The following is a 22,670-nucleotide window of genomic DNA, read 5'->3' on the forward strand; positions in this document are numbered from 1 at the left end:
TTCTCTCTGTACTGCAACCTTTTTTTTTAAATAGCAAAGCATATTCAGTCAAGCAGAGAATGATACCTGGGAGACAGCTTTCCAGTTGTTTATGGTTGATTTTAGTGCTAACGCTGAAAAACTGTCCATCAGATACTTGCACAGCTCTGTCATCCATAAAAATGAAGCCCCTCAAAAGTGTTAAAGAACCAAAGTGACAAAAGTTTGCATTCACATGATGTTGGAGGCATTTATTTTTCTACCCAGCACTTTTTTATGTACAGGTTGCACCTCCCTGGCCCAGCACCCTCAGGACTTCAGTGGTCCCAGATGAGGGATTGTGTCAGACAAGGAGAGGTGAATGCCCCACAGTCCTTGGCTGCACTGCTCCCCAGCCACAGTTCTGTGTGAGGCTGCTGCGGGCCGCTGGCTCCCTGACCCTGGCTCCACTCAGAGATTCTGGCTTCCCAGCCATGGCTCCTCACAGGGCTGCTGGGGGGTGCTGACTCCCTGACCATGGCTCTGAGCAGGGCTGCCAGGGGATGCTTACACTCCAGCCTCAGCCCCCTGAAGGGCTGCTGGAGGATGCTTCCCCCAGACCCAGACTTGCTACATTCCCCCTGCAGGGCTGCTGGGAGCCCAGCTTGGGTGCCCTTTTGCCATGGCCCTCTGGTCCAGGAGCATCCTTCATCCTGCCAGATGAGCGATGTTGCTACGTAAGAGAGTGCCAGTTTTTAGAGGTGCAACCCTGTATGTAATTCAGATACCCGGATGAAAGCTATTTAAATGCAATTTAACATTGTATAATGATTCTAAACTACATTTTCAGACAGTCAGTCATATGGCATGTGAGACAACATTCTTTTGTTGGATTTACAAGACCAGGAAACATCGAATCACCAAGATCTACTGTGTATGTTGTTAATATCATCCAGAGTAGTGCTACGTAGACCTGAAATGGGCTTGTATTCATGCAGATGACCTAAAAACCTTGCTCATTCTTCCCCATTTCCCTGCTTTTAATCCCAAAATATTCAGTATTCAACATCTGATCTTCTGAGAGAGCTGTTGATTTTTACTGGAATTAAAATCTTGCAGGATATTCAACCATAGGCATTTATTAATACTAAACTATGCAAAAATCTCACCATATCTACATGAGGATTTGCGGTCAGTCAGAATATATGCATTTTAGTCTTGCTGGAGATAGTTGAGGAATTTACATCTCTGGCTACAATATGAGTCAGGACATGTAAAAGCTGAAGCTAACAGAAAATAGATAAACTGAAGTTTGACTGTGAGAAGTACGATATATTTAGCCTCCAGCAAAATGTTCGAGTTTTATTAATTGCAAAATGCATCTTGTTGCATTCATGTATTTATACATGTGCTGAGGCTATTCCTTATGGCATACCAATGACATGTTTTGAATAATATTCATGAGAATTGGAACCCAAGCAGAGAAGTTTTTCATTAAGTACTGCCAATGCATTTACATATATAAAATTATCATAAAATACTAATTTTTCCTTTGCTCCATTCCCCCACCAGTCCACTCATAGATGGTTTATTCTCTATGCATTTATTTCCACATGTTGGTGTGTGGTGAGGATACCTCTAATGCGATTGTGTTGAACTGGAAAGAAAAAAAAATTCCCTACCAATCAGCAATATTTAATGCAGTTCTACTCAGAAAAAAAGATTGCTTATTAAAATATCTGGAGTCAACACTATCATAGCTTTGAAATAATTGTATCAAATTTACTTCATCTACAGGCAAGAAGACTTTTGTGTCCTCTAATGTACAGCACCACAATTTCAGCCTGGAACTGATAACTCAAACTGCATTCAGGAGTTGTGTGGTTTTTTGTTCATCATCAGTAATAGTCTTCACAACTTAAATTATGCCCATCCCCGCTTTGGGTCCTTAGCAACCAGCAGCCAGGGAGACTGACTTTCTCTGGCCAGCAGGGGAAATCTGACCTTATTCTGCCTCCTGATCACCCTCAAACCCGCTCTGATCCCTTCCCTTCCATTTCTCCTTAACTCCTGCTCCCCTCTTCGCAATACAAGCGTGCAGTGTTTCCTGGTTTTTAAAGCTTGCACATTTGGCCCCATTTGTGCCTCAATGTATTACGCCATCTCTTCAGTCTCCATGCTCCTTAAAGGGCAATTTACAATCACTCTTTGAAGTTCTTTTCCTCCTGTCCACAGCCCACACACAGCTACTCCTCTGCCCCCAGCCCTCTTATAAACAACCCTCCTGCTCTCTCCACACTGCCCTCAGCCCCTCCATCCACTGCCCTGACTCCAGGCCCTGCCTTGAACCTCCCCACTCCCTTCCCTGAGCCCTGCTATTGAAATGAAGTGAGAGCTTGCAATTTAAATGAATGTGTACATTTTCCTTTTAATTAATTTTTTAAACGTAAATTAAGGACTGGAGCAACGCTGGCTACATCTGCAAGTATTGTTTATGTGTGTGGTTATCTGTGTTACTATCAATTTAAAACCAGTTTTTCATCTGCTGGATGTGAAGAAAAACATTGGCTGTGGCACGGGTGAGCCGTGGATTTTTTTTTTTTTTTTTTTTTTTTTTAAAGCAGGTTGGGGCTGGGGCTCGTTCCCAGATCTACCTCTGTACTCCAGCCCTGCCGGCTTCTTATCAAATTAAAACCTCAGCCCCCTCCTGCTAACACTTCTCATTATGAATTTCTAGGCAGTAGCTCCAACTCAATCTGGCTAAAACAGATAAGTGCTAGTCTTCCTGCCCTCCAGCTGCCCATACTGTCCCTTCCACCTCCTTTTTCAACTGCTATGGACATCACCATCCTGCTTATTATTCAGGCACATAATGGGGCTTCATCTTTAATTCAAACCTCCCCTCTACACCTCTTCTCTCACATTCAGACTATGAATGATCTACAAATCTTGCCTTTTCCTCCTGCATATATTTGAAGATACAGCCTTTCCTATCTGGCCGCACAGTTAAAACTCCAGGCTTTCCTCCTCTTGCATCTGAATTACAAGTGTCTTTTCTATGTTTGACAAATGTAACGTGGCCTGGCTCACTTGCGCTTGGAATTCCATTGCAAAAATTATTTTTCTAGTCTATCACTTAGAGCAGGGGTGAGCAAATTTTTTACATTGGGATGAATGACGGGGGCCAATTTGGAGTGGACAAATCTACAGTGGGAGCTGTTATCTTGGAAGCCAAGGCAATCACTAAGCTTCTCCTGTGAAAGTCAGTGACTCAGGAGAATGTGCAGGACATAGTAGATGGATTTTCTGCCGGGGACTTCCCTAACTGTGGGCGGGGAAGGAAATAGAAGGAAAGCACGTCCCCATCCTGGCACCAGACCACCAGCTCTCAGACTAGATTAACTGCATGGGGTACTTCTCTATGGTGTTGCAGGTAATGATGGATCTCAGAGGTTGTTTCACTGATATCAACATTGGGTAGTTGGAAAGGGTTCATGATGTGTGAATCTTTAGGAATTCTGGTTTGTTTAGAGGGCTCCAGAGTGGTACTTTCTTCCCAGATCAGAAAATCAACAGTGGGAGTGTTGAAATGCCAATACTGATTCTTGGTGACCCTGTTTACCCCTTGTTTCCTTGGCTCATGAAGCCCATACACAGGCACTCTGGACCCCAGTAAGGTGCTCTTCAACTACAGACTGAGTAGGTGCAATATGGTGGTGGAATGTGCTTTTGGCCATTTAAAAACTAAGTTCAGGTGCCTTTTGACCTGCTTAGACCTCAGCGAAGAAAATACTACCCTTGTCACAGGGGCCTGCTGTATTCTTCGCAGCATTTGTGAGTGAAGGGGGGAAGGGTTCATACCCCACCCTGCAGGGCAGAGGCTGATCTCCTGGCCAGACATTATCAGCAATTGAACACAAGGGCAAGCATGAAAGCACAGAAAGAGGCAATGAAAATCCAGGATGCCTTGAAAACCAAGTTTATGAATAAGTGTGAGGGGTCCTGAATCTCCTGCTGTTAACTGTCACCCCCTTCCACATCCATGCTATTTTCTTGCCTTTTGTGAAACCGCCTCCAACTGCATGACAACCCTCACTGTCACACCCAACCCCAAAGCATGTTAACTAATAAACTAAACTTTCTTTTTTTCAACTTATAATGTTTTTATTTAGGGGCCCTAATGGCAGATTGGTGGGTACATGCAAAACAAAAGGATAACAAACTCTTGTTTCCTGATCAAAACAAAAAGCAGTCAAGTAGCTATGGTCTGAAGAAGTGAGTCTGTCCCACGAAAGCTCACCTAATAAGCTATTTTGCTAGTCTTTAAAGTGCTACTTGACCGCTTTTTGTTTTGATAGTGTATAGACTATCTTCCTCTTTGTTTCCTGGTATGTGAGCTGTCTGCTGGTGATTGCCTGGGGGTAGAGTGCAGGGATCTCTCCCACCCCTCGTTCTGGGGCCCCAATGAGTGGAGAGGGTGGAATGTGTGGACGGAGCAGGTATGCAAGATGGGGGCATAGATTGGACAGGGGTTGCAGAACTCCGAGAGAGGTCTAAAATGGGTGGGCCTAGAGTGGCTGGGAGATACAGAGCCCCAGCCAGGGGAGGAGAATGAATGTGGAAAGGATGGCATGCAATGGGAGTGCCTGCAGTGAGTGGGGGATACAGAGCCCCAGCCAGGGGAGGGGAATGAATGTGGATAGCGTGGCACGTAATGGGGCGTGTGTTGCACAGGAGGTGTAGCGTTCATACATTTTGATTTTTGAAGCATTGTTTCCATGATCTCCGTCGGCCTGTTCATTATTGACAGAACTGAAGCGTGATTATCTGCTATGGTTTTCCTCCACTTTCTCGGCTCCTGCATCTTCAAAACAATCTGTCATCATTTCTTGACGCGACTCTCTCCTCCTCTGCGTTTGGGGCAGCCTCGTTTCAGGGGGATTGGGGCCTCTACTCCTCTCACTCCTGGTTGCAAGGTAACTTCCTTCATAAAATGACATGTTGAAATATTAAGGGCATTGTGAATAGCAACATTTTTATCATTACTCAGAGCACTGAGCGTACTGACGGAATAGAATGAATGGCTGGCTGGCTGAATGGAAGATCATATTGCAATTTCAGGGTCACTCTGGATTCTTAAGGCTGAAGAAGGTGATTCCAAGAAGACCCATTTAAGTTCCTCTGCAGCTGATGTTTACCTTGAACAGAATAGCAAGCTATCTTCGGTGCACAGGAAAAAGTAATATGGAAACACCCCTTCTGCCATTTGGATGGGGCATGCCACTGAGTGGTGGTGATTTTAAATCAGGCTGCAGTAGGATTTAAAAAAATCAATGAAGGTCACTGCAGGTCCACATATGAAACAGGTCAGGGTCTGATTACACACCAGCCCATGGGGGAGAGAGGGCTGCCACATGGGCTTCTTAAAGCAGTACCTGGATTGTAAAACCACACCATGATTGAAGAGCCAGTCAGGCTGCATGAGCTTTGCTCTGCACTGGGTAGGTTACAGGCAAAAAAAAATCATTTGTGACTCATGAAACTTCCCATGCATTCCAGGCTCCTCAGAATAAAATAAAAACGGATATGAAAATATTGCTCATTCTGTCAGAGTATAATGCTGGAAAATTTGCCAGAATGCTCTGTGGGGCCATGATTCCAGATTACTTACTGGTGGCTTGGTGCAGTAAGGTGTCTCACCAGGGAAGCAGGAGCAAGTCCAGTCTTCCCAAAGATCTTGTGAGGAAATTCCAAAAGTGCCTGTCTAAGACCTTCAGTGAGATGGCCAAACAAAATCAGCACTCCATCACCAGAAATATAAACAAACTGTTCTAAGGGAAATGGGCATAGACCCTCCCCCTGTGATTGCACCATACTATTGTCAGTAGGGAAAAAGCATACTTACCAGAAATGCCCTCTCTAGCATCCTGGTTTGGCTCCAAAGCTACCTCTTGAGATAAGGGAACAGGTTCCAAGTCCAGAAACAGCTCCTGGCTTGCAGGATTAGCTTCTTCACTTAATTGCACCCCACTGTCATCCACATCTTCCTCATCCAACAACTCAGACCCTGCTTCCTCATCTTGCCAAACAACACATGTTGAGGAGTCTATGCGTCTTTTCAGAGAACAGATTGCCCCTGTCCCCAGAATAGCATGAAGCTTATAATATCAGCATTTCTGGGGAGATGCCCCAGACCAGCCATTAGCTTCTTTGCACTTTTGGTAATTTTGCCTCAGCTCCTTGATTTAAAGATGGCTCTGCTAAATGTCCTTGATGTGCCCTTCTGAATCATGGCTTGCGATATTTTTGCATAAACATTGGCATTTCTTTTGCTGGCTTTAAACTGAATGAAGATAGCTTCTTCCCCACCACACTGTGGTGAGGTCCAAGATCTCCTCATGGCTCCATGCTAGGGCTCTTCTGTAACCCTGGGAACTCATGGCTAGTAGGTGTGCTGCAGAGGTGTGCTCCTGACATCTGCTCACCACACTAGTTAGAGAGGAAAGGAAATGGACTTAAAAGTCCCTGGATGATGGCCACTACTTCCTGCTCACCTGGAGAGCAATGGGGGTGAAGCGATGACCACAAAGGACACATCGAGAGGCATTGTGGGATAGTTTCAGAGGCTAATAAAAATCAGGTTTTTAATAATGCTGCCATCTGTACTTTTATAGGTTGACATTGTAAAATCAACTTTTAGTAGTTACTCCTGGTGAATTCAGCACTACAAAAGTCGACCTTAGAGTCCCTTAAAATCAACCTATTGAGTGCTGTGGTGAAGACCTGATAGTTTATACAATCAATCTAAGACCCTTAAATTCAACTTAATCTCCTAGGCTGTGTCTACAGTACAAAAATAACTTCACAGTTGCTTACTTTGAAGTCTAACTTTGAAGTAAGCAACTTCAAAGCTGAGCATCTACACACACCCTACTTCAAAGTTAAACTTCAATGTAGGCCACTACTCCATTCCTGGGAATGGAGTGAGGACTTTGAAATTGGGCCCCCTTCCTTTGAAGTAAAGGAAAATGTGTGTCGACTCTCTGCTGGCTTCTTTGAAGTAGTGCCTAACTTCAAAGTCAACTTCAAAGTTAGTTCCTACTGTAGACTCAGCCCTTGTGTAGAGCTGGCCTCAGCAACAGTTTACTCACAGAAGATAATATGGTTCTTAAGATACATACACACATACTTGTACTGAACTTTTGCTGTGCAACTTGAGATTTCTGCAACTGAAACCCTCAGTTTTTGTCTCTTTTCTCCCACAATCCTTTCATGGGACAATTTAACTGTCTCTTTAGAACACTGGCATTTCAAATCTGTTTTGATGGTAACTAAAATATGAGAAGATGCATTTGTACATATGGGCCATACTGTGCCTTTATTCCAGCTTTCTTGAAACATCAGAAGAGTGATAGAAGATTAGTTTTCTTTATCTGCTTTACAAGATACCAAATGATATCTAGATGGGTTTATCTTTAACCTTTTGGAATTGACACAAAAACGTTTCTACATATTTCACCAAGAAATTGAACTTTGAAGTAACCATTAATTCTTTATTTGGAGCTTTTGAATGAGCAGGAAAGAATTTTGCATCAAAACACTTTTGTCAAGAAAGCCTGAGTTCTGGAATCCAAAGTAATCCCTGCAGGATTCTGAAACAAAATTAACAATGAATCTGAATGTCATCCCCACCAAAGCTTCTTACACACTCATCCTTGAGTTCAAAGTATTCTGACTTTTCAAAACATACTGTTGTGACCATCATATATATAATGCTTGATAACATAGCTGTCCGAACTTGTGTTACCAGAATGAATTATGGAATGGTGATGGAGAGATCGTCTGAAGTGATGCATTTCATCATTCTGGGGGAGCTGTAACAGATAAGTATCTATGAAATAGTATTTTGCAGTAGTTTTGATGGGCATTCTAAGAAGTATCACTGTGTAAATCTGTAGATGATAACCTATGATGCTACTTTCCATACAGATAGATATCCCACAAATGATGTGGCTGAATGCATCATGAATTACTGCTGTGGCACATGCGCTGCAGGTCTCAACATAACAGCAACTAAAAATCAACATATAAACCACAGTTGATTGGAGCTGAAAGATGTTTGTGTTCTGAAATCTCCCTGAAGTCCTTGTGCATTATTTTTTACCTTTTTTTTAAACACACAAATATTTTGTCTGCCCTTTGTGTGTGTCATACGCACTAATATTTACATAACCCCTTTAGGTTCCTATGAATTACAGAGGCTTCTATTTCAGTGCCCCATCATTGTATAGAACATATGATGTCCTTCAAAGCAGCAGGTTTATTTCTACAGCTTTGATATTTTACCAAGACTAGGAAAGAGCATCATATTACTTAGCCAGCACTGGTTTCTCCTCCATTTCAGTTGTCAGGACAACATTCAGGATTTTTCACACACATCAACTAGATCTTACTTTCTGGTCCTCAATCAGCCTGTTGCCCCTGCTCCTTTAAGTATCAGATATTTATTTCTGCTCCCCTGTTCTCATCCCTTGTCATTGGATCAGACTTCAATACTTCTTCCAGGCCTGGAATAGTCTTCCCTGCCTGTCTGCACTTAAATAGCTCCTTTTGCTATTGTAATACGCCCACCCTATTCTAAGCCTTCCTCTGAAACACAGGCAATTCTAATCCTGGAGTCTTCCCACCCTGTGCACATTCTACTTTAAACAGGGGGGGTTACATTTGTTCAGCAGTAGGTTGAGGGCATAAAGAAAAACCTCTCCTTCCAATTTATAGACTGTACCATCTCATGGACATAACAAATCTAACAGCAGCCCTGTGGTGACTATCGCAATTGCCGAGAAGGAAAAGAGTTCCTCTAGAGCAGTAGTATCTAGAGCTGAATGGAAATTGAGAAGTCGTGCGCAGTTGTCAGCTCTCTAAAAGCCGTGTGAATGGAAATCTTCCATTTTAATGTTCACCAAAAATTTTTGGGTTTCATCAAAACCTTGGAAATTTAAAAAAGAAATGAAAATTATTTAGGAACGTGTTTGTTTTGGGGAAAACCCCTCTTTTCACTCTCTCACCTGCATTGAGTGAAATATTTTTGCCAGCTCTTCTGGATGCATTTTAATGCAATAAGAATACTATCTCTTGGGAGTCCAAGGGGAGGAGTCAGGTAGAATTGCAGTGTCGTCTTCTGCTGTTTTTATTTTGTCCCCTTTTCTCATCTTCCTCTCTCTCTTTATGTCTGTCTGCTCACCTGTAGGTGCTCTGGGATTAATCCTTTTCTCCTCCATCTCCCCTTCATGTGATTCTGTGTTACCTATACCATCTCTCTCCCTTCCATTGCTCCTTGAGCATGGTTCCTTGTTCTTCAGAACATGCTGCTCAGTCACTTGGCCCTATTCGTTCCCTCTTCCATTGGGACGTATTCCCTTGCTGCCTAGTATTTTGTAACCCTGGACACGTCTCTTCTGCAAGTAGCTGGAATTTGCTGTCCCTGCTGGTGGTTCTGGTGTTTGAATGTATCTCCTATTTCCTTCCTTCTTAGTAGCAACATCTACTATAGGCAGCTGTGCTGACATTTTCCTCATTGCCATCTGCCTCTGCAGGCCTACGGCAAGGAAGGTATAGGGGGGAAGTAGTTGGAAATTAGAAAAGCCAGCACCATATGACCATCCATGTCTCCATAACCTACCAGCGATCTAAGAATCCCATTTTGTAAACAGTTGCTGTTCCACTTGGCCTATGTATGCTGCTTCACCCTTACCTTACTACTTCAGAGATTCTGTTTGTATTTTATGTATGGTGATCTATCCGGTCTATACTGGAGGGATAGCTCAGTGGTTTGAGCATTAGCCTGCTAAATCCAGGGTTGGGAGCTCAATCCTTGAGGGGGCAAATAGACATCAGGGATGGTGCTTGGTCCTTCCAAGAGGTCAGGGGATTGGACTAGATGATCTCCCAAGGTCCCTTCCAGATGTAGGAGATAGATGTGTATCTCCATTATTTAAAATACATACAACTGCACTTGTGATATTCCCCATCATTTGTTACACTGAAAGGTATTACATGTTGAACCTCTCATCCATCACCCTCAGGACCTGACTGGTGCCAGATGAGAGAATTTGCTGGACAATGGGAGGTCAACATTTTCAAGCACATCACCAACACTTCCACTGCCTACTGGGCTCTTAAAAGACATTTAGGGGTAAATTACAGCTAAATAACATGACAGAACACTGAGGGCCAGTACTGGTGGCTGTAAGCAAACATATAGGACCATGGGAAACGTGGTGGCCACACCAATGATATGTGGTTGTTTGGCTAACTAAAGTCATGCCAGATTATGGAGTTTGCCGGACACGAGTGTTCTAGGTTAGAGAGGTTCAACCTGTATACAACTTACCTTAAAATTGACCTTTTAAAGCAGTGTTTAACCCAGCTGGCACCAGCTATGTTTTGCAAAAGTGAAATAACAGGATATCAGACTGTTGGTTTTTTTGGCTTGGAGGGGGTGTAAACTGAGAAGCGTGAAATATGATTGACAGTTCTATAGCAGAGCTGCAAAGGGAAAACCTGACCAGATGGCAGTAGTTAGCACTGACAATCCATATGGATTTTACTTTGTTTACTGATGTGGCTAGTCCTGCAGCCAAGTTACACTAGTGGCTGGCTGAAATAGTCTGGTGTCCTTGTATGAGCTGGCTGTATTTTGGGGATTAACAGGAAATAAAGCTATAAGTGTGTTTCACGTGATACTTTCTACATCACAGTGCTCCCACAGTAGAAATAAAAGGAGGGTTTCTTCATCTGAAATGCCAAGAAAACATGCCAAGAAACCACTGTGAAGGAGGCAATGGTGTTGTCTATGCCATGGTTAGTCTCAGAACAAACCACAGGTGCCTGAGCTCTTGGAAAGCTGTTTGGAGACTTTTGTATTTTAGTTTCTCAGGTGAAACATTTTTTAATGGCCCACTATGTTCCTGCCAAGGCTAACTCAGCAGCTGACTTTTTCTTGCTCTTCAGGATGACAGATTTTGATAGCTAGAACCTAAAGGGCACCAGAAGCATAATTAACATTAGACATACTACATGGTAGTTTGGGGACATATGGAGTGATTCATTACCCTTAGATAATGAACAGTGTATCTGGCATCTTGATAGACTCCTAATGCAATTGAGAGTGAGTCTATTTGTTCAAGAACATTTTCTAATGTTAAGAATTAGAATCCAGCTCCCTCTTATCATAACTTAAAGCAAGGTAAAGGTTTGATTGTGCCAGGAAAATGGGATGTACCTGGAATGTGATTGCATCTCATGAAATGGAAAGGGAGGGCTCGGCTATGTAATGGGGGAAGCAGGGGATATGAGACGTAAAGAAGGGACATTTGTCCTGTCGCACTTTCTCTCTGGGATCTCTCTTGTTGAGTAAGATTTCCCCATGGACGCCTATAACTGATGAGTGTGAAGGTGAGAAATTAGGCCAATTCTGACAAAGAACACCCTCTGGCAGTAACTGCATGTGAGGCCTCTGTCTTCTCTGGTGCTGATGTCAATGCAGGCCCAGGCACGTCCCTTATGTCAGGCTGTCTGGTCTTCGTCATAAAGATGACGCTTGATCTTGGTGTTGGGAACCATTCTTGATAGCGGTCCACCAGGTTACCTGATTCTATGTCTGCTTCTCCCAGGTGTCAGCATCAATGATGCACTTTACCAAGGTGTTCTTAAGGACATCTCTATAGCACTCCTTCTGCCCACCATGAGACCCCACCTTGGTCCTCAGGTGAGCATAGAGGCTCTGTTTAGGCAGATGTGCATCAGGCCTCCTGACCATGCAACCAGAGCATCGTAGCTGCCTGTGGCCAATTTTTGGCTCGATGCTGCAGGAATCAGCCTTTGTGAGGATGCTAATATTGGTTTGTTTGTCCTGCTGTGTGATGCCCAATATTCTCCTCAGGTACCTTTGGTGGAATTTTTCCAGGTCTTTTACATAATATCTGTAAATAGTCTAAGCTTTAGCTCTGTATAGCAACATTGGGGTGACTATGGCACTGAATTTTTGCACTTCAGCATTTTCAGGCTTGTAGTCATGTTTCTTCTGCTGAGATGTGAAGCTACAGTTCCAGGCTTTGAATGTTCCACATTTAACTTTAGTTATGTCCTGTTATCCTTATTATCCATACCAAACCAATCCTGGCTCCTTCGCTTGTTGTAGCCAAGAGTTTCAACACAGATGTTCAGGACAGCAGTTTTCAGTAAGGATCATGCTCAAAGACACTCCTCTGGTGGGTCTCAGCTACATAGCTTGTCACTAAGGCTTAGCTAGAAGATAAGCCTCGTCTCATGGTTCTTTAGGCCCCCAGCGTTGATCCTATTGTCGTGGTTTGTTGGGGTGAAAACATGCCTTGGTGCTTCTTTGAGAGACTTCGTGGAACTTATTAGTTAGTGGTTGGTCCAACAGCCATCAGCACTGATCATACGGCGAATGATGTGGATGTCAGCACATCCTGAGACTGGACATAATCAAGCAGGTTTCAGTGTCCTGACTGTGGGTATCGTATGGAAGTATTAAAATGATTCTTCTTCCAGAACAGGCTGTTCATTATAACAAGACCATGGTCAGCACAGAGTGTAAGAAGGTGACCATTAGAATTTTTTTTTTCCCATATCTTCCTTCTATTCCACAGGTGGTAGTCAGTATCTACTCTGCCACTGAAGCCTCCAAGATGTATAAACTTGTCCTCTGCAAGGACAACTCTGCTGGTGCTATTGAGGGTGGATGGACGCATACCCTGGTATTCTCATCAGCTTGTAAGGTGGGAGCATAAGCACTGGCTGCTGTTGCAAACTGGTTGTTGGCCAGCTTAAGACATAGTATCATTAGACATTCACCGATACCAGTAGGGTGTTCACTGAGACTACGCATGACACTGTTCTTAATAGCAATGTTGGCACCATGCATACAGTGCTCATCTTCACATTTACCTCTCCAGGCGAATGCATAGCCACCATCAGTTTCTGTAATCTGGCCCTCATTGGCTAGCCAGAGTCTCATTCAAAGCAGCATCAAGGTCAAACCCCCTCAGCTCTCAAACAATGAGGGCTGTTCGGCACTCAAGCTGTTCAGACTTGTCACTCTCCACCAGTGTCTTGCCATGCCAGGTTGCATATCTAAGTGTAAATGTTTTCCTCCTTTTATTGTTGCCCCTGTGAACTGAAAGATGTTCCCCCCAGTCAGGCTGGGTTGACACAGACTTCTTAGGGCACCTTTTCTAGTTCCCCTCCCTATCTGAGGTGAGCAGAGCAGTTCCCAAATAGGACTGCTCAGTTGCAGCTACAGCTGTTGGGGCCCACAGCTGTCTCATCCAAGTGCACAATGACCATCTTGCAGCTGCTGCCTCCATACCAGGTTGTGACCAGAAGGTTCTGGCCATGCAAGCCTGCCCCTGTCATCACTCACTGATTGCTGAAGGGTTTGAATCATGGGAAGAAGAATGAAATGAGATGGAAGTGAGAAGGAAAAATGGTGCTGTGATCATGCAAGGAAGAGCCTGTGTGTGATAGAGTTTTATGTGGAAAACATCAGCAACCACAGCAAGCTTGGCCAAGGCATGGCTGGGAACCAATGGCAAGGAGGTCCAAGACTATTGAGAGGCTGTGTCCCAAAGCATAGGTCCCAGAAGCTCATCCTCCTGAAGCCATTGGCTGTCTGGGTCACAACTCATCTGTCATCTTCACAAGGGATCTGCAGTTTGCAGCTTGCCACTAGGATGGGGAAAGATGCTTTCCTCACCAGCTAAAACTCTTTGGACAGCTTACCCACATGGTGCTCAGCTGGTTGGCCAAGATCAGGAGCCACAGTGAATCCACCACCATTTCCAAGCAGCTACAAGGAGGGAACTGCATAAGTGAAGTGCGGCGCGCGGACCAATTCCACTTGACCACCTGAAAGAAATCGGCATGGCTGTGTCACTGCAAAGGTGCTATCAGTTGTCCACACCCCATGCACCCTTATACTGTATAATGACAAAGGAGGCAGCAAGAGAAAGCAAGGTAAGAGTTTGGTTGTTTCAGGAAAATGGGATATGCCTTGAATGGGATTATTTCTCTTAAAACCATACAGCTTTCAGCCAGAATCACTAGGCAGATGAAAAGGGCTGTCTGGGGACATACACCACTACCCCAGATGTGACCACTGGAGTTGCAGCAGCCATGGGGAGGTACTTCTCTTCTGGCCCCAAGTTGCTGTGGTAAGAGAAGGCTACAGTAGTCCTCTCTCTCGCAGACAGCCTGCATACTGAACCCCTCATCCCCAACCCCACCTCAGAGCAATGATTGAAATGAAAAAAAAATTGAGTTAAGGATCCAAGCAATGTCAGGTCAACCTTCTAGTAACTGGATAAGATAGTCATATAGGACTAGATTCAGTAAATTTGCATTTTTGGAAGTGTAATGGATTAGGCAATTTATGGTCTAGCTCCCAAAACCACATCATAGTATTGCTTGTGACAATGTGGGGATGTACTATTCTACCACTGCCTTAGCCGTTGTGGTGGTTTTTTGGTCTTACTGAGAAATGGAACCTGACTTTGTGCTGGTGTTTCATAAACTGAATCCGGCTATGTTGCCATTTTATCCCAGGAATACATTCTACTGTTTCTATGCTTGTAAGGCAGCCTTTTCCCAAAGAGATGGGCATTCCATTGCTAACTTGTGCAGGACCCTCACTCTCCTGGCATTGTACCCATGTGAATATAGTGCCCACCCCTAACATGCTGGTGCTGCAATGTGACCCACTAGTGAGATCCAATATGAGGTAGACTTGGCTTGGAGTACTGCCAGAGGAATCATAGAATCATCGAATTCTAGGGCCGGAAAGGACTTCAGGAGGCCATCTAATCCAGCCCCCTGCCCAAAGCAGGATCAACCCCAACACAATCATCCCAGCCATGACTATGTCAAGCTGGCACTCAAAACATCTAGGGATGGAGATTCCACCACCTCTCTCAGCAACATATTCCAGTGCTTCACCACCCTCCTGGTGAAATAGTTTTTCCTAATACCTAACCTACACCTCTCCCTCTGTAACTTCTGAGCATTGCTCCTTGTTCTGCCACTATTGAGAACAGTCTCTCTCCATCCTCTTTAGAGCCCCCTTTCAGGAAGTTGAAGGCTGCTATCAAATCACCCCTCAGTCTTTTCTTATGCAAACCAAAGCCCAAATCTCTCAGCCTCTCTTGTGCTCCAGCCCCCTAATAATTTTCGTTGCCGTCCACTGAACCCGCTTCAATGCATCCACATTCTTTCTCTAGTGGGGGGCCCAGAACTGGACTCAATACTCCAGATATGGTGTTACTGGTGCCGAGTAGAGGGGAATAATAACTTTCCTCGATCTCGTTCACCCCAATATGCTCGTCACATTCTTGGCTACAAGGGCAAACTGTTGATTCATGTTCAGCCTCTCATTCACTATAATCTCCCGATCCTTTTCTGCTGCACTGCTACTTAACCAGTTGGTCCCCAGCCTGTAACAGTGCTTGGGATTCTTCTGTCCCAAGTGCAGGAGTCTGCACTTCTCCTTGTTGAACTTCATCAAATTTCTTTTGGCCCAGTCCTCCAATTTGTCGAGGATACTCTGGACCCTATCCCTACCCTGCAGTGTATCTACCTGACCCCCTAGCTTAGTGTCATCTGCAAATTTGCTGAGGGTGCAATCCATCCCCTCCATCCAGGTCATTAATAAAGATGTTGAACAGTACTGGCCCTAGAACTGATCCTTGGGGCACTCCACTCGAAACCAGCCACCAACTGAGCCATTGACCACTACCCGTTGGGCCCGTCCATCAAGCAACGTTTCTGTCCATCTTTCAGTTCAGGTATCCAATCCATACTTCCTTAACTTATGGGCAAGAGTATTGTGGGACACTGTATCAAAAGCTTTGCTATAATAACACCTTTTCCTCAATTGCCTCTCCACATAGCAAGAGTTTAGAGACTTTTCTATCTAAACGCAAGGATTTTTGCTTTATTAGAGTAGGTGCTTCTCAGGCCTTTCAGAATCTCTCATGGTCATAGGATCTCTCTGGGATTCAAGACATTGAGTAAAATGCAGAGCTCACAACTGAACTCCTGAAGGGCCTTGATCTGGATGATTTTGTAAAGCATCAGGGGTCTGTGTTGGGACTAACTCAGGCTGCTTGTCATATGCCATCATAATTCAGAGAATGGGCAAGAAGTAATAGCTATTAGTAATCTCAATGTTCTAATTTTAAAACATTTTAGTGGGAAGCATGTATGTATTAATTACTTTGCACTAAGTTAACCTGGCCATTCTTTATATATGTTGTTCTGGAAATGCATCTGTGTGTGCTGCTTTGTATTCACGTATTTCCAGTCCCCAGAGACTGAGTAGTTTTATCCTATTTCTATTTGATGGGTTAGGGGATATATGTGGCAGAGGGAGAAGGGGGGCCATGAGCAGTGTTCCCTCTAATTTTTTTCCATCCATGGGTAGAATAAATTTTATGTACATCAAAGCATTGGCAGATATTTACCATCAGTAGTAGTAGTAGTAGCATCCTTCAGTCTACGTGGACTATGGATCGCACCCTTCGTAGTTCCGTTTGGCATCCTTATTTGCAGCATCGGCTGTGACTGTGAAGACCCACATGAGAGTGACAGTCCTTGCTGCATCTGTTGCATATGTAATGGGTGTCTGGCAGGTCCTTGCTGTGCTTTCTGTGGGCTTGCTTCTCCTTTGCTAGCTGTCTGATCCTCAACTCACCCTTCTGAAGGCCCTTATGTAGTTCCTGCCTCCATCTGCTGCGATCATCTGCCAGCTCCTCCCTGCTGTCTGGCTTGATGTCTACTCCCCTGAGGTCTCTCTTGCAAACATCTATGTAGCACAGCTGGGGGCATCCAGGAGGTCTTTTGCCAGATTTTACCATCACTAGATGCACAAACTGCCAGATGTGGGTGGCTTGTCATGCTCTGCTTCTCAGCAGGGCAGCACCTAAATCTCTTCTGGGTGGCCGCCCAAGCATTCGGCTTCCAGGGAATGCTGGGCACAAGTTGGTATATCAAAATGAACAGTCAAAAACTATATATTTGTGAAATACTGGCTTCTCTTCAGTTTGTTTCTCTTCAGTTAAAATACAATATTTATTTGTGTTCAATGTGATAAAAAGTCTCACCAAATTCTGTTAACGATTCTGTAATATATTGCACTTCATTAACACAAGCTAATACTTTTTATGAGTAGTTAAATCAATTGAAAGTGTTGCACAACTCTCCCATCTGTTTGAAGCAACTGCTAAATTGCATCACAATACAAATTAACATATATACTGCTTATATCCTGCTCTTGTAAATGTATGCCGAGGCTTGCGTTGTAGAGACAGGTCTGTGTATTTATATATAAAACATACAATTTAAATTAAGCACTGTAGGTATTCTTATATTCATCCATTATTTCATGCTTGAGTGTGGAAATGCAGAATCCAACGCACCAGGGAAAAGACAATACTGTCTTTTAGTGGCCAATTTAAGCACCACTGGCATGAGCTGAACTTGTAACTCTGAGATGTGCGATAATTGGTTAGAATAAAATAGTACCTTGGAAGTATGTCTAGAAGTGGACCCTGAGTTATACAGCACAATCTCCAATGTTTGCCTTCTGCAACAGATTGCACAGGGCCATCAACTCAACTGGAGAAGGCAAACAACAAACTAGCAGTTGGTATTATTAGCAAGAAATTTATATATCCATTGAAAGAGTCACAAAATGTCTATCAATATTAACCAACTAGATCAGTTACTGATTGTCTCTCTTTAAACCACACCATGGTTTTGCTTAGGTGTTAGTTCAGCCAAAACTAAAAAGGTCAAAAACTAAGATATGGCTAATGGAATAAAAATAAGCACTTTAAAAACAAATCTTATACTTCTATTCCTCCTAAACAGTAAATTTAAACTTTCTTTTCCATATCAAAAGACTGGACTTTTTTTTTTCATTTCTTTTAGAGGGTTGGAAGCTGTGCTTCACCATCTACAAAAAGGAGATAGGGGTGTAGCAAACCTTTGACATGGCTTCATTGAACTGGTAATTCACTAACAAAGTCTGCAACAAAGATTTAACTATTGTATGGGTGCAGGAATGACTGACACGTCAGAAATGCATTACATCTAGTTCACACAGTAAATACAGGGACAGAAAAAAAAGTTTTGTATCTCTTGAAAGCTTGCCTCTTTCACTAATAGCAGACAGTTCAGTAAACTAAGGGGCAGGGGTAGCTCAATGGTTTGAACATTGGCCTGCTAAACCCCTGGTTGCAAGCTGAATCCTTGAGGGGGGCAGTTAGGGATCCAGGCAAAATAGGAGTGGGGGAGAGGAATGATCCTTGGTCTTGCCAAGAGGGCAGGGGACCAGACTCAATGACTTCCTGAGGTCCCTTCTAGTTCTATCAGAGGCATATCTCCAAAAGACACTACCTCACTCCCCTTGTTATGCTAACAGTCTGGGACTGACATAGCATAAAACAATACAAACGCTAGTTATGCTGTACTTTTTCTCCTTCAACACGGTAGCCTTCTGCAGAGGCATTTCTCTACTGTTATGTTGATTTATATTAGGAGGAGAAGAAACACTGATACTCTCCTCAGCATTACACCTTTTCCCAAAGGAGACGGCAATAATGTCATTCAGCAGGGCTGATACCATTTTCTGCCAGTCCCACTGCCACAACTAGACATTTGCTAGGAGTTGAGGAGGGCTGAGGGCAGACAGAGGTCTCTTTTCCCTGCTGCATCCTAACCAATCCATTTCTACAGCTCCCTACACGGCACCTTTGGTTTCTGAAGACCAATTCTAATCTTCTGTATAAATCTTGGTACTTTGTGTCCTTTTTCTTTTACAAGCACCACCAGAGGCTCTTATCTGCCAGTACAGCCAAGCATCACTAGGGATTGAATTTTTGCATAAACTTGTTTGCCAGCACTTTGATGCTTATTTACTCCCCACTTTTCCTTCACTGAGTAATGGCTCCTGCCATTGATGTAGCGCATCATACGGTGCTGCCGGTTTGTCTGTGGCATTTTGCAGGAGCAGCGAATGAAGTTGACTGAGTCGCACTACTCTTTCTTTGAGAGGAAAACCCAAAAGGTTGTGATGAAGAGATGCTCATCTCCTCTGGAGTCATGTGCTTGCCTACAAGATTCCCTTCTTTTTCAATATAGATGTGAGTCTGCCAGGGGAGTGAGAGATGGGTCGTGTTTTATTTCTTTCTATGTGAAAGCAGATTTGGCAGTCTTTTTGCTTTCCCACTGCCCAGAGGAGGCAAGAAAGTTACCGGCCTGATGCTCAGTGAGGGTGGAGTGACTTTGATTCATGCCAGTTGTTGGCAGCTGTTCATTTTAATTTTTAATGTATCCAAATTAGAAGTATGGATGAAATGTAATTGTTTAAAATAATTACCATGGGTGCAGCAAACAATCCAAACACCAGTTAATTAATAACCTGGAACATTTTAATGCTGAGTGTTAGGACTGATTCTAGACAGAAGATTAGACATTAGTTTTAATTTGATATGGCAGCAAAAAAATGCCAATGGGATTTTGGATTGCGAGAAGAAGGGCCAACAGGGAAATAACAGCTGCACTCTGCATAGCCCTGGTGCAGCTGTGCCTGAAATAGTAGTTCAGTTCGGTGTACCTTGCTATCATCTGGATATTGACAAATTGGAGACCATACAGTGAACAGAAGCTAACAAAATCAAAATGCTGAAATGATTTATCCTTTATGAAAGGATAACAGGCTGTGTATTATGAAGGGTCTGAAATGGTAAGGAAGATAAGTGATTATTTACAGTGAGGCAAGGCTGTGGAGCAGAAATAAAGAGAAGGAAATGGGGAAATGTAAAATTCAGATTGATAATGGCTGCATTGGTGATGGATGCATTGGACAAAGCAAAAGAAAATGTACTGTATGGAATAGTTCTGGACCCTGATCAAGTATTGGGTGTCGGGGGCAGCAGCAACCATGCCTTGAATTTATTCTGCCCCGGCACCATGGGGAATCAGGGGCCTAATATGTAAACTCTTTCAGAAATGAACTGTATCTCCATCTGCAAAATAGGAATAATAACACTTCTGCCTGAATGGGGACAGTATGAGGCTAAACTAATTCATGTTTATAAGGTGTTTGGGTTCCCCTATCAGGGGAGCTATGGGATCACCTACGCAATGAGTAAGGATGACAGCCAGCTCGGCGAGACAGTGGTGTGCAACTGGGATGAGGGAATAAGACCAGGGAAAGGAGAAAAGAGAGATGGAAGCAAATCGAGGTGAGGAGGGACATGAGGGGTGAGGGCAGGAAGAAAGGAAGAGGTGGGGAATAAAGTGCAGGAAGGAAGAAGAAAGTGAACAGTATTGCCTAGCCTAAAGATTCAAAAGTCCTGCCTCAGACCTCCCAAACTCATGAGACTTGCCTAAAAAATGTGGAAGATTTTTGTTTTTGTTTTTGTTTTGTTTTGTTTTTAATATAGTGTGGTTTTGATTTGTCTTTGGGTTCTTGACTTTTCCCTGCCCCCAGCTGTGCTATTACTATACAGACCGAGGAGTGGGTCACTGGCCACTCATATAATCTGCCTCCACCTCTTCCTGTCCACGTGGCATATTCTTCTCGTTTGATTGGCACCTCACATTAAAAGTTTTAGGTCTTACTCATATCACCCCTACATCTTCTTGTGACTCAGCCACGAGGTGGGACGCCACAATGCTCTCCTTGCAAGAGATTCCTAACTGCAGTATCTTCTCTGATCCTAACTTCATCTTGGACCGCTGGAGTCACAGGGATTTCAGTACAATTAGTATACTTGGCTCACCATAGACCTTCCACAGTTCTCTATTAGCTTTTCTCCATGCGTTCTGCCTTACCAGCCCTTCGGTTCATCTCAGCACTTTATTTTCACAGGATTTTAGCTGTCTTTCTGATACACACCTGTGTGTGTGTGAGAGGGAGAGTGTGTTGCCAATGTTCCCCAATTTAGCAAGGTGATTTTGGCCCTGCTGAAGGAACTGTCACCCCACGTCCCACCATTTAATCCCCATCACACCCTTTAATCCTGACCCCACCCAGCTCCACAGCCTCACCTCTACTTCTACAGCTTCTGGTGCTCTTTACCACCTGCCCGGGCAATGAGGAGCACCACAGCAGGCCATCTTCCAGGCTGGAGGGGTGGCTCGAGCAGCTCTTTGCCTGCCCTTCCCAGGTGCTGCAGGGTGGGAGAGGAAGGGGAAGAAGCAGAGGAGCGTTTGTCCTGCTGCTTTCAGGAGGCATGGAGGGAGTGGCGGTATCCCTGAGGCAGGTCTCTTTCGGCTCATGTGGGAGGAGGGAGTGGTCCATCCCTTTTAGGGATGTTAGGGGCTTCTGACCCGGTTCTAAGGCATGAGCCTCTTATGAATAGAGAGGTTAGGGGAAAAAAACATCAGGCCTGTTGGGATGTGGAATGGTGGCAATGCTCCCCAGCTCCTAGGCAGGAGGCCTGTGGAGAGAGAGAGGCCTGAAAATGGCTCTTGAGGGATTTGTGGGGAACAGGAGTCTGCTGGGTGAGAAGCCCAGCTAAGATGGGTACCGAGGAATACGAGCGTGGATAGAAGTGGCATTGACATCAGAGGCCATTATAAACTTACAAAACTAACGCAGTCTGGAGAAGGGGGCTATAAGGCTTTATTGTGTTATTAGATGGGAATAAACACACCCTGGATGGAGCAGTATTGTGAACACTTCACTTGTGCCATGGGTTTGAGGCATGACAGGAAGCAAACTGAGGCAGTGGACTGGCATGAAAATAGACTGAGTAAACCCTGTTGCACTATGGATAATTAGATTTCTCTGCACAGAAGCCATCAGTAAGGATGGGAAATTTACTTCAAATTCTGCAGATCACTTGGGTAAAAATATCTTCCAAATGACTGAAGTTTAGAAGTGGAGAATTCTCTTTGGGGCAACACTTTCATTTTTTTTAGTGCACAAACAGCATAAATAAAAGCAGAGTGAGAAACTGGGAAGAAGGGTGCATAACTGAGAGAGGTGAAATTTGGGGCATCTGCCGCCATTAGACAGGCATGTGTCTGTTTTGCTGCCAGATAGGGTTTCAATGAACAGACGGCAGAAAGTGCCTGAGTTCCTAGAGAGTCAGAAGGTGATAGATAGATACCTCATTATATAATCCCTCCTGTCAAGAGGAAATATATTATACCGCCTCTCACGACACAACACCCAGTACAAAATGTAAACTCATAAATATCCGTATTCCGCTTTACTTGATGACCCAGGTAATTATAAACCTGTCAGTCTGATACTGATCTGGGGCAAGATAATGGAACAGCTCATATAAGATTTGATTAATGAAGAATTATAGGAGAGTAATTTAATTAATGCAAATGAACATGGGGCTCATGGAAAATAATTTATCTCAAACTCATTTGAAATCGTTGTTCCACAAGATTACAGTTTTGATAAATAAAGGTAATACTGTTGATGAAGTACACTTAGATTTCTGTAAGGCAGTTGACTAGGTACTGCATGACCTTTTGGTTAAAAAAACTAGAAAGATGTAAAATTAGCACAGTGCCCATTGAAAGGACTTTAAAACTGGCTAACTGCTTGGTCTCAAAATGTGAGTGTAAATTGGGAATAATCATCAAGCAGGTATGTTTCCAGTCAG

At 43.8% G+C, this 22,670-nt stretch overlaps 1 protein-coding gene across 1 annotated transcript in view; it reads right to left on the reverse strand.

Annotated features, from left to right (window-relative positions):
- Positions 1–13,780: 13,780 nt before the first annotated feature.
- Positions 13,781–22,670, reverse strand: part of B3GALT1 (beta-1,3-galactosyltransferase 1) — a 325,957-nt gene continuing 317,067 nt past the window's right edge. Inside the window, exon 4 of the transcript XR_012646458.1 lies at positions 13,781–13,890. The gene's annotated coding sequence lies outside the window, so the exon portion shown is untranslated. The remainder of the gene's footprint in view (positions 13,891–22,670) is intronic.

Source organism: Carettochelys insculpta, chromosome 8 (genome assembly GCF_033958435.1).
Source record: "Carettochelys insculpta isolate YL-2023 chromosome 8, ASM3395843v1, whole genome shotgun sequence".
In the NCBI taxonomy this organism is placed as follows: domain Eukaryota; kingdom Metazoa; phylum Chordata; order Testudines; family Carettochelyidae; genus Carettochelys; species Carettochelys insculpta.